Raw genomic sequence first — 13410 nt, forward strand, 5'->3', positions numbered from 1 at the left:
GGCTGCTGCTGTCTGAGCGTCAGGATGACGATACTTGTGATTGGTTGTTTGGGAACAGATTTGCCTTTGAGCCTGTTTGATTGGCGGACTTGGAATGGCATGGGCGGTTTTAATGATGGCGGTCAAGACGGCGGCGCGTTCATGAAAATTTAAATGTGTGGTAATATTGGACACATTTAGATTATTAGATTGTGTTTATAATGAATCGGTAACTAATTAACATGTATTTATATATCTGACATAATGTAATATAATACAGGGTAATAATAATAGTTTAGAAGTTGTTACCAAACATAAATTGTTATAATATAAGCAATACTGATAAAATTAAGTATATTTAATGTAATATTATATATAATTGTTGCTGTTAATATTATTATTTTATGTTTTATGATAATAATTAATGTATAAATGTCAATAAATAGGAATTGTTGAAATATTTAAAAGGATAGTTCACCCAAAAATGAAAATTCTATCATAATTTACTCACCCTCAAGTTGTTCCAAACCTGTATGAATTTCTTTATTTTGATAAACACAAAAGAAGATATTTTGAAGAATATGGTTAACCAAACAGTTGTTTCCATAGTACGGGGGAAACATTTTGTTTCTGACATTCTTCAAAATATCTTCTTTTGTGTTCAGCAGAAGAAAGAAATTCATACAGGTTTGGAAGAACTTGAGGATGAGTAAATCATTTTTGGGTGACTATCCCTTTAAATAATCAGATACTAAAACTCTGGTGATGTATAAGGGTTCCTTTTGTTTCATTTTTTTATTTCCGTTGCTGTTCATAAACATTATTATTATTGATAATATTTAATAACAATTTGTTTAACGCATTAAAATAAGTTTTTATTCCTCAATTTAGTAATTGCAGTCAACCACCAATAGAGGGCGCCCTACACCATGACAACACTGACATGTATCCTTTCTAAATTCAGCTTAAACTGCAACAGGAAATACAAGAAACTCTTTTAAGACTTTGCACAAAAAATGTTTTTGTGTAATTAATTTAATATCATAGAATAATAGTTTTCTCTTGTTGTAAAATCAACATCGTGGCAATATCTTTACAGCACATTTAGGGGAGTTAAATGGGTGGCTCCCAAACCACTTCCTCTGATGAGCACAAAATGTGCCTCTGGTCTCATGAGGCTGTTGTGGGTTTAAGCGTGAAAGGTCTTAAGGTCACGAAACCACACCCTAGGCTCAGGCCTGGAGAAAAGTAAACAGATTAATCCTGTGAGGTGCAATGGCTGTTCTGATAAATGTTAAAGAATAAGGGTAAAGTGTAAACTTTAACTTGTATAATGACTATATACTTGTTTTGTTTTGTTTTTTATCCAGGACAAACAAATGCACCAATTTAGCCAGGGTAACTTGTATTAGTGCCTGTGCAAAAAAAAAAAAAAAGGAACAAAATAAATAAAAATGTTTTATCATTAAAGTCCCCATGAAATCAAAATTGAAATATATATATATATATATTTTTGGCTTTTAGTGTGAATATGTTAGCATTGCTGTTAGGCTATCTATAAGCTAGTGTGCTCTAAAACAATGACTAAATTCGGATTAAGAAGATGGCTGTAAATTTTGAATGCTTGTATCTTGAAGATACAAGCATTCAAAATGTACAGCCTCTCACTTCCGCCAAAATGGATCAATGATTTTGATGACATCACTCAGCACTTCAGCTTCTCGTCAGAATTTCTGTCCAATCAAATGCTCTCTAGAATCTAAAGCGTCCCGCCCCCAGTGCACTGACACTGAAGCTGCAGCTAAAATTGGTCACTTGTTCACACAACTACTATTTGCTACATGGTAAATGGCATATAGTGCTCTAAATAGGGGATAGGGAACGATTCAGTCTGGTTTCACATCAGTGTCACGCGAACCGCCACAGCGCGCACGCGGTCGGTTCAGAGACACGATAGCACAGAGCGGATCATGTGCGCGAGTCGGCGCAGCCCACAAAACGTATTGGACCCATTTTAATTCTACACAGAATGCTATATTTTAAAACGATATGGAGGAGATTAGGAGGAGAAACGGTTTTATAGATTAGAAAGAAACTGCGTCTCTACCGAGCTCAACGGCTCTGGCCTAGCTGTGACATAAACTAACCGCTATTGGCTATTTTTAAAAAGGGGAGGAGCTGATCAATATGTCCCGCCCTGTCTGCCTGTTTCAGTGGAAATCACGTCAACACATTGAGTAATGCTGCGAGTTTCAAGGCACTTCAGTGGGCCTTTAACATGGAATGGCTGTTGTTTTTAAGTGCACAGTCTGCATGTTTTCATGTTTTGATTGAACTTGATTTAGAGCACTTGGAACCAGAAAAGTCTCTTACCGTGACAACAAAGATTACCTCTTGGCAGACGCTGACATTTGATAGGTGTCATTTTAAGAAACAACAGGATTGTTCACACGCTCGCTAATCATTACTCATATGAGGTGTGAGCGGTTGCTGGCCATTCTGCTTTTGTACAATTTCAAAACAGTAACAGGGTTTCATAAAGTCCCCATGATGTCAATCTCGAAAGTGCAAGCGTGGTTCTGATACAGATCACTGGCTCTGAGTTTTGAAGAACAGAGTTTGTGGATCCCATGAAGCAAGTCTGTGTCTATTGGACGGAGCTGGTCACGTGACTGTCCATTCATTTCATTAGCCTACTTGTGACAGTCACGGCGCAGAGTCTTGGTCATAAGGACCCTCAAATGCCTGGACCATCTGGACTTGTTTGTGTTTCGCTAGACTGTTGTGGTGTTAAATAAAATAACTATATAATCATTTTAAAGTATCTTCTGAATATAAATTAATTTAACACACAATTACCTGTCATTTTAAGCTCCCTATTATGGTTTACGAAGCTTAACCCTGTTATATAGAGTGATGTTGTTGTGTGCCAGTTAGTAATGCATCTGTGGGGGAGGTTTGACTAGCTATGACTGGCTCTTGCTGAACAAAAGCAGATGAGGAACTACTGTGATGCTGTCGAGGCTGGAGAGATCTAGTTCAGACCGGTAGCTGGGTGCTGCCGGCTTACACACTGAAGGGTTCTTTGCTGTGGGATTTTTTTTTTTTTTTTTTTTTTGTCATCTGTGTGATTAATATAGGGAAGACAAGACAGTCTTCAGAGGTTTCATACTTACTATTGTAATAGGTAATTATAGTATGTACAGCCCTGAGACGGAAGTCAAAACTCTGACTGCTTTTTAAAGGTTATGAAAGTGTGTAGATACAGATTAAAGATGTTTGTTATTAGATTTAAACAGAATAAAACAATAATTATATTAATGTAAAAATCTAATCATTTGGAAGAAGCTTTTAACCAAAGGTATCATATACAATATGAATATTTATATTTATTATAGATAGATAGATAGATAGATAGATAGATAGATAGATAGATAGATAGATAGATAGATAGATAGATAGATAGATAGATAGATACTCAATAGTTCTTATATTAAACTGTTGTTACTGAATTGTATGATTGTATCTATGAATTGTATCTATCTAATGATTAAAATGTAATCATTTGTAATTTGGAAGATGCTTTAATCCAAAGATACTTTATCATATATATGTATAGCCTATAATTTGTTACAACATGTTTACTTTTATGATAAATTCACTGTAAATCAGGTCATGCTTGTTTTTTAATTCCAACATGTATGATATTGTTATAATATTTAATCTTTGTTGATCAATGTAAGGTAGGGTAATTTATAGGTGTCATGTACTTAAATTGAACATCATTTTCCCTCCAGGCAATGTTTTGTTAATTTTTGCATTTGTTCTATTGACTGTTATGACATAAGCGATAAACAGATGCAGATGCCATGAACATTGTGAAAAAGGTCACATCAATTATTAGCATCATTAGAATAGCTTACTGACTCATTATGGGAAATTTAATTGTCGGAAAACAATGAGTTACAGTGAGTACAGTACATCTTATAGTCCTTACCACTCCTTGAGCTCCTCCCCAAATACCTGTTCTTTCAGCTCAGTGGTGGCGTGATGTTATAGACACGCCCCCTCATTGTTTCTGCATTCTCACTGGATGAAGTACACAATTTGTGATGCAACAGGTGATGGTTTGTGCAGCTCAGGAGATATGTGCTGTCTCATAGCTAAGTTAAACATACATTTTAGCAGATACATACATTTAAGCTAACACTTTATGTGAGGCCACATAAAAGCTCCTTCAGTAGCCATATTTATCTAGACATCAGAGGGACGTGTGACTCTGCAGGGCTGTTGCAGTGGTAATCATGTGGAGATGTTTTTTCTTGTGGCAGAAGGTTAAAGACCACATGCGCTCATGTGGCTTCTCGCTTGCTTTCTCGCTGAGAAAGAAGGAAAGGCAGATGTTGTGTGTACACAATTCCAAATCATGCCGCCACAGGAGATCCTGGGATCCAGCCAATCTCTCCCAAAGCCAAGAAAAACAGACCAGTTATTCTGGGGCCGACTGACCAATCTTCTGTCTGCGATGATATGATGCATGATGTAAAGTTAAAACTGCATTCAGGTCCGAAGGGAGTAAGGAGATTAGGTTGAGTCTGAAGGGCCCTGGTCAGAGAAGGAGAAATTGAGTGAAAAATTCAGCGCTGTGAACACAAAATGTCTAAGCGACGACTTTATTGAGAAGAGAGATCATTTTAATTCAGTAGTTAAAAAAATGTTTAAGCAAATTAATTAAAATGAGTGCATGTAACCTTTCAAAAAAGTAACTCAAATATTAATGTGTAAATAAAATAATTTATGAAGTAATGTGTTACTTTACTCGTTACATCAAAAAGTAATCTGATTACGTAATACACATTACTTGTAATGCGTTACTTTAAAAAGTAACCTGGTTATGTAATGCACATTACTTGTAATGTATACTTTACTTGTTACATCAAAAAATTTATCAATGTACGTAATACACATTATTTGTAATGCGTTACTCGTTACATCAAAAAAGTAATCTGATTACATAATGCACATAACTAGTAATGCATTACTTTACTCATTACATCAAAAAAGTAATCAGATTACGTAATACACATTACTTGTAATGTATTACCCCAACAAATCCAGGCTAAATATGCAGTTTTAATAAACCAAGAATTGCAGCTGAGCCACAGAAAAGCTGGACATTTTGCAACATTTTTTCTTCTGTGTTCCACATGAAGAACGGCACAAGATTTTCAACTGACCCGAGGATAGGTAAATGATGATGTATGACTTTAAACTTTGATTCTGTGCCTTCCACATGTTTACATGACCTTCTTCATATTAAATGCCCAATATTTTTTGGCTATGGTTTGTGACACCCATTTTTAAATATCCAGGCAATAGCAGATATACTATACAGATATACAGATATACATCAAGTCCTACATTTTCACTTATTCACAAATGGGGTTGTGAATACGAATTAATGTTCACTTTATCACAATGAATAGCAACTTTGCTCTGAATAATTTTGTAAAATCTGCCAATTAGGTCAAAATGTTTTGGATTCATCTGGATGCTTATCGGAGGGTTATTTATGAGTGATTAAGGAAGAAGTAAAGCTGATTTGGATGAGAACGGAAGGGTTTAGACAAACAGTTCAGAGTTGCTCAGTAACTGGTACAAAAAGGTCATCCCATAAAAGGACGGACTAACTTGACCTCAAAAGAGTGAATATCAGGGGTTTTACGCATGATGCATGTGATTGCAAAAGACTTGCTTAAAGGTTCCAAATAATACCATCAATACCAACATGTTCTGATTAAAAATGACTTTAAAAAATCTCTGATGTAATCTGATTGAAGAAGATGCTATCCTGTGAGAGGAGCATACACAGATTCTTTGTGATGTGAGAAAGGAGCTGATGCTCGCCGATAGGACATCTGGTTAAAGCCGGTTTGTTTTTCACCCTCAAATGAACCTCTTCTGCCTTGTGTCATTCACACAGGTGTGAAGTCGTACCCTCCTCCCCCCATCCCGCATTGCTCTGAACACGTAACACCTGCCCGCCTCTCGACAAGTGTACAAGATGTTCTCTTGATTACTCCTGCTGCAAAAGAGGAACAACAGCTTTCACTTTCTGTTGCTGCTTGTTTGTTTGTAATGTCTGTAAGCGCTGAGATCAGCAGTGCGGGTAGCAGGTTCAAGGCATCTGGTTCATATGAAGGTATACGATAGAAAAATGCATGTCTAGATTTATTGTTGTTAAAAGGGAGCATGTTGTGTATGGGATAATATACAGTCAGCCAGTGGTTAGACAATTTATTAGCCTCAAAATACTGGGATCTTGCCACAAAAAAAATCCAAATTGTGCATAAAAATGGATGCCTTTAACTAAAACAATTCAAAAAATATTAAGAAAAACTATATAACAGTATCTCAATGATACTGAAATAACACTGCAGACTCTGTAAACAGCAAAAAAAAGTTGGTTTTGCTGACGTCTGTGTGGTTGCGTTTGCATGGCTTACATCTCTGACGGCATCTTGCACCTTCTGTATTTCAATCATGCAGAGCTGTTTTCGAGAAAACATTGACATCTCCAGGAGATTATTGCAGCATCAAATCAGCGATTGGCATTTGAAGATTATCGCCCACTCTGACATCAAATCCACAACCACAAGCTGCCCTCACGGCCTCATGATTCACACTCTTGATTTAGACAAATCAGACCTTTAAGAAATCTGCAGGTAGCAGCCCTCAATCATCAGTAAAGTAACTGTGTGACCTGTGTTTAATGGGAACTTACATTACATGATGTTGTGATGATCTCAGACAAAAGGCAACATGTTTCACATTTCAAAAAATCTTGGTTAAAGCACTAAGCCATGAACCAAACCAACCAGTTGAATCACAACACTGTATATGTTGTTTGCAATTTTTATTTAATCACAATACATTGCTGTTTTTCAACTCAATTCAATTAAGTTTGTTATCCATATTATCCATTTTCCATAAAATGGATTTTTTTTCTTTCCACATTTCTCCATTTACTGCTATTCTTTTGAACGGCCGTGATTGGAGAAATATGCTTTTTGCGCAGATAATGGTGTAGTAACAGCATCTACCAGCAGGGGCAGACTGCTGAGATTTGCCTGCCAAACCTTGCTGAGCCCTTTTGTGCTATAAGGTCATAAGGTCAACACACCCGAGTTGTTGCCAAAGAAGAGGGCAGCACTCAAGAAATAGGACACTCAAAGAAAAACGAAAAGCGAAAAGCGAAAGAGGAGAATATGGACTCAGTCATGGCTAGGGAAATAAGACCAACTTGGCATGGCAATCTTGTAAATGGAGCTTGAGGTAATAGTTTTAAGTTTTAGCGCCATGTTGCGTTGATCAATACGACATTTCATGTTGCATTTATATTGGCTAGTCAGTAGAATTAGATCGTAGAGCGAGGTCTCAGGCATGAGTCCAGTCTGAATACGACTCACTGAATGTGAATCTGTAACTACACTTAAGTATTGATTTCTCACAGCAGATTGATTTCTTACTTTTTAGTATTGATTTCTTACAGACGTTCTGCTTACTGAAGCTCCAGCTCTCACTTGAGAGAACCTCGCAAATAAACATTCACGCTAATGAAACTGCACTTGCTTTAGTTTATTTGTTTAAACTTTCCAGCTGTGCCAGCATAGCATTTTCATGGCCAATTCCTTCTCTCTTGCTGAAGATCATTGTCTCGGTGAAGTGCGTCACTGGCGTCTCTGTTTGCATGCAACACCACTATGTGAATGAGGCTGCCTGTGCTACGCTTTGATATTTTTTAAACGATGTCTCATGCTCAGAGAAGACTGTAGGGAGCTGTAGGCCTGAATCATATCAAAGACACAAAGATTGTTCTTGTGTAATTTCCTGTTTTAAGATATAAGAGCATCAGGCAGGATGATGATGGGAGGGGTTCTCACTATCTGTGTTGAGAAACTCACAGACAGGGACTCCTTGCTGGATCCAGCTAAAACCAGCCAGTTTCTTAGGTACCAGCCGGTGGAACTGGTTTTTACCTGAGAAGCCATCTTGATCAACCTGTTCAGGGCTGGTAGGCCACCTATGCTTACCAAGACTGCATTATATTTAATCAAAAATACAGTAAAAACTGTAATACTGTGAAATATTATTACAATTTAATTATTACAATTTTCTATTTTGATATGTTTTAAAATCTAATTTATTCCTGTCATGAATTTTCAGCATCATTACTCCAGTCTTCAGAGTCACATGATCCTTCAGAAATCATTCTAATATGATGATTTGCTGCTCTAAAAAGATGGCAATGTTTAAAACAGTTGTGCTGCTTAATATTTTTGTGGAAACCGTGATACATTGGATTTTTCAATGAATGAATTGATGAATAGAAAGTTCAAAATAACAGCATTTATTTTAAATAGAAATATTTTGTAATAGCCTATACTATGTCTTAACTGTCCCCTTTGTCCAATTTAATGCATCCTTGCTAAATAGAAGTAATTTCTTTGAAAATAAATCTTTTTGACCCCAAACAGTTGTTTGAAATATCTTGCAACCCAATGAAACAAAGAAAGGACACATTTCTATTTTTGAGCTGTTTGTGGGATCAATCAAAAGGCTGGTACAAAGGAGGCACGCACAATTCCAAGATCTAAAGAAAGATCTTTAATCCGTTTGTAATCCGTAATCGCAGATTCTTTCATAACCAGTTGTAATCATAGCCTCATTCCTTATAGGTCAGTTCAAAATATCTAACGTAATGGTTCGTCATTTGCTTTACTTCATTGTATTCAATTGGTTTTTAATGTAAACAGTTTAAAAGTAGGCCTATCACTTTGATTTGAATTAGGCTACACAATCGGCTGATATAATAAATATATAAATAATTAAATTAATAACTTTTTTTGTCTTTGTCGCGACCCGTGGTTCATCGCTGGATGCGTAAAAGCGACTAATGCAAATCCATTTGTCCTTCATGTCAGAAGCAGCCGAGCGCTTGGAGAACGTCTGAAATAGTACAGGGAATCAGTTTACTGTCAGGGATTTGTCGTGTCGAATCGCGCCACTCGCATCTGATGTAGACGCGATGTAAGTATGAGCAGTGGTGTTTTATCACTCAAAACTAATAGGTCAGCTTTTGACCACCAGGACAAATGCAGACTTGATGACCATCTGGCCAGACCCTGCAGTGACGTGTTTGTCATGTTCTCAGACGGGTCATATATGTCACAGGCTGGTGCTACAGTAAATCCACCCAAGACGTTCAAGCTTCCTTCACACCTTTGTGGGTTCTTTTCTCATGGACGTGTGGTTGTCGAAAATTTCCGTTCCCTTCTGCCCTACGCAGTTCACTTCCTCTTCACCGTGTGTGCAAATGAACCACCTACACAGATGAACATTTTAAAGGTCTCGTTTATGACTACCTGGTTTGTTGTCTATCTGTAGCAATTTGATTTACACATTGTTCACATATAAGGGATATGTTAAAAGGCATTTGAGAGCTAGTTTGGAAGAGTTTACGTCCAAACCACAAGCTGTCATCAGCTCTCTGCACTGACTGATGGCAGTTCGCAAAGTCTGAAATGAACCTGAAGCCATGCAGCTCTTTGACATATGTCTTCTGTATGGATTACAGTATGACCTCTGAATGTTTAGTCTAATGGTAATGCTGAGCCGCGTGGTGGACATCTGATATCTCACTCATTCACCGGTACAGCCTGTGCAACTACAGATACGGCTGAAATGACGCTAACACATTGCAATCATATCCAAGTGTCAGTGGGACACTAATGATGTACGTGGTTTCATCTATCGTTTTTTTATAACTTCTGGACCTCTCAGGTGGATGGGATATTGACACAGTGCTAAGTTATGCGATCTTTAGATCATAAATCATCATCGCATCTCATGTTGGAGTACCAATAATGGCTGAGCACGATAAATGTTCAATTAAATGAGGATTCATCTGTATTAAAACATAGCAATCATATTCGAAGGCTTTTAACAGGTTAACAAACTAGACATGAAAATCTGGATGGATGGATGGATGGATGGATGGATGGATGGATGAATGGATGGATGGATGTACCACCACAGTACACAGCACAAGGAGCAATAATACTCGTTTCATGCAGACAGGAGCCATTTTGGTTGGCTGAATGGAAGGATCAGGTTAAAATAAGCTCCTGTAAAAGTCAATGGCAGCCGGATTGAACTGACCGGAGCTGTAAGGTGAGAGAGTTGCGGACACTGTGTGAACTCCACAACCCGGGGCTGAATGTGCCCTGATAAAATATTTCAACACTCCCAAGTATGTATGTTGAGAAGCAAGCGCACACGCAGAGCTATTAGGTTGCCGATCTGGCCGCCTCCGTCATACTAAGCCAGTCCAAACCAGTTCTTGTTTATCACTGGTACACTGGCTGCCCTTGTATCTACAACTGCAGGCGAGCGAATGAGACTTGTCACTGCATTGAACACAAACATAAGTCATTTGCATGCTGTGCTTGAGGTCAAAGTTGTCTAAAACAAAGGATTATTGTTGCCTTTGCTTATTTTAAAGCTTAATCATTTTGAAAGCTCGGATATGAGAGTAAAGCTTTAATGAATCATGACTTTTTTTCATTTAAATTCGACAAAAGTCAAAAGACTTTATTAAAATTTAAGATTTTAAATAAATTATATCACATTTTAAATGCATGCTCCCATTGGCTTTCAACTGGTGGATTGCAAACCAAAAAATTTATTTGCTCTGATGGGTCAGAAAAAAAGGGAGAAAAACACCCCAATGCTTAAATACAAATAAAATAATAATAATAATAAATGAATAACTAAATGCAACTGGAGAAGCAGATTTTGACATAATCCAAAATGTGGATCCTGAAGCAAAAGCAATGCTATATTTTATATTTTTTTATATTAAATTATATTCATATATTAATATATACATGTATTTAGATACTATATACTTATATTGTAACGATATATATATATATATACACACACACACAGTTTTTGGAAAAACTTAAGAATCAGAATCCTACAAGAGACTTTGTGCAGGTGGCAGCCAATCAGGAGCCGATCTGGCACTCCTCCACCATTGGCATCGCAGCATGTCTGTGAAAGGGGGCGGGGCCTGCACTGCTGACCACTGATTGCACTGACTCAGCTGAAAGTCAGGGTGTCGCGTGTCAGTACTGACCCCTCTGGCGGCACAGTCACCGACTGACAATCCCTGACTCGTGGAGTGCTGCCCTTCTTAGAAACATGTCCCGCCGTTTCTGGCCTAATGTTACAGTTATGAAAGTGTCCTCCACTCCCATATTTAGATCCATGACATTATGTAAAGGGGAGAGAAGGGTCTCCATGTAATTCTGTGTTTGCACCATAGACTGTAAAAAAAGGTTTGCACCTGTTGCGCATGAAAAACTTAATAAAATATAATGCATCTATGATTTAGCAGAGACACTTTGTTGATAACCTTGAGTTGTGTTTCAGCTCCACTGACAGAGCAAATACACACTTAGAAAATCCGACATTCTTTTGTTGTCTGACTAGAAAAAGTCTAGACTTTGACATATGTTCGGCGATCTCTTCACAAGACTCTTTCATATGTGTTGAAGCATGCATAGTTAAACCGTTCACAGAGAGCGCAGATGACGCAGGCTCGTCGTTTTCCTCAGGTTAATCCGGTAGTGCTGTAAACACCTGCCACACACACAGGCTGTCAGGGGCCTTGTCAAGTTCATCACCTAAAGTACCCAGCCAACATGTCTGGAGACAGTTAAATTATTAAAACTTGTCAAAAAGAGCCCAGGGCGAAGATGTTACATCATCATGGGTATCCGTTAAGACACACTTCTCATCCAGTTCTTCTTGATTCTGATTAAGTGTGCTGGTTAGGCCAGTTATGCATTGTACTGAAATGCTGACATTATGTGAAAGTTTTCACAAGGGCTATATCTCAGTAATTATGAGGTTTGTCTAAAATCCAATTGCACAAAAGTGTCTTTCTTGTTCTTGTTTGGTTGTTTGTTTTAAAAATCTAGTGCATTGAGTAGCCTAGGCGTACATATAGCGAGACAAAAGTTTTTAGTGTCACCAAAAGTAAAATATTTTTTTGTTTTTGTAGCCATGACTTAAATGGTTAGTTCCCCCTAAAATTAAAATTAAGTAATTTTTTACTCACACTGATGTTGTTCTAATGCCATGTACCCTGGTCCATATAGGTTAATGGTAGGGATCAAGATTTTTTTTTTTTTTTAAAGACGCAAAATGTGTCAGAGAATGGTCCCATGCAACACGTGCCATATATTCCATGTGTTCTGGGGGTATATGATAGGGTTTGGTTGAAAATCTAAGTAAAATGTAATGTAGTCAAATCTGACCCGTTGGTTTTCTGTGCACGGCCACGCGTTCATGTGACTCGTCCAGAAAAAGCACACAAGTTGTGAGAAACCAAGATTAATGAAAACGGGAGATGAAATACAATCTATGTACTTTCTTTTCTGAGGTGAATATATTCGTTGTGTTCGTCGCAACAAAAAGCTATCGCGTTCACATCTCTATCAGTTGTCATTCTGACTGTCATCAGACAAACAGAATTCTAGTCCGGAGATTTTCAAATCAGTGAAGAACGATAATACTCAGATAATCTTTTTTCCCCCCTAGTGTTTATAGATTTCTAGTTTTGTATTTCATGTTGCGTTTTTATCCATCTTGATTTCTCACAAATTTTGTGCTTTTCTGGGCAGAGTGAACTCACTGCGGAGCTAATAGAGTCTCACGAACGCGTAGTCGAGCACGGAAGACCAACAGCCAAGGTCAGGATTTTCGTTAAATAATAGGCTACATTAAATGTTCTGGGGGGGTTTTCGCCAAACCCTATCATACACCCCCAGAACACTTGGAATTTATACGACACGTGTTGCATGGGACCATTCTGGTGATACTTCTAAATCTTTCTTTAAAATTTGATATTGGTCGCAACAGGACAATTTGGTGAGTAACATGAACACGAACAAAACATGAACAAAAGACACATGGTGAGTAAATTGTGACTTTATTTTCATTTTAGGGTGAACTATCCCTTTACAGTTTTTACCTATGTAACCGGTTCTACACGCATCACTCTGAGTGGGATTCGAACCCTGGTCGCCATCATGGGGACGTTAAAGTCCACAGCCTCAAGCATCAGTCATTAACACGCCTCTTGAGGCCAGGGTAGTGAGGTTTACATGTAGCCTACAGCTCTTACTAGCCTACGTTACACTCAACCCCCTAAACCTCACTCCCATCCGGATCATGGTACCAAATGTAGGCCTAACCAGTCCTACTCCACCCTCTCCGAGTACAATTCGAACCGTGGTCTCCGGCTTGACAGGTGGACACGCTAACAAGGATGCCAAAGACCGCAGGTAAAATATATTT

This window comes from Abramis brama, assembly GCF_963993115.1.
Source record: "Abramis brama genome assembly, chromosome: 25".
NCBI lineage: Eukaryota > Metazoa > Chordata > Actinopteri > Cypriniformes > Leuciscidae > Abramis > Abramis brama.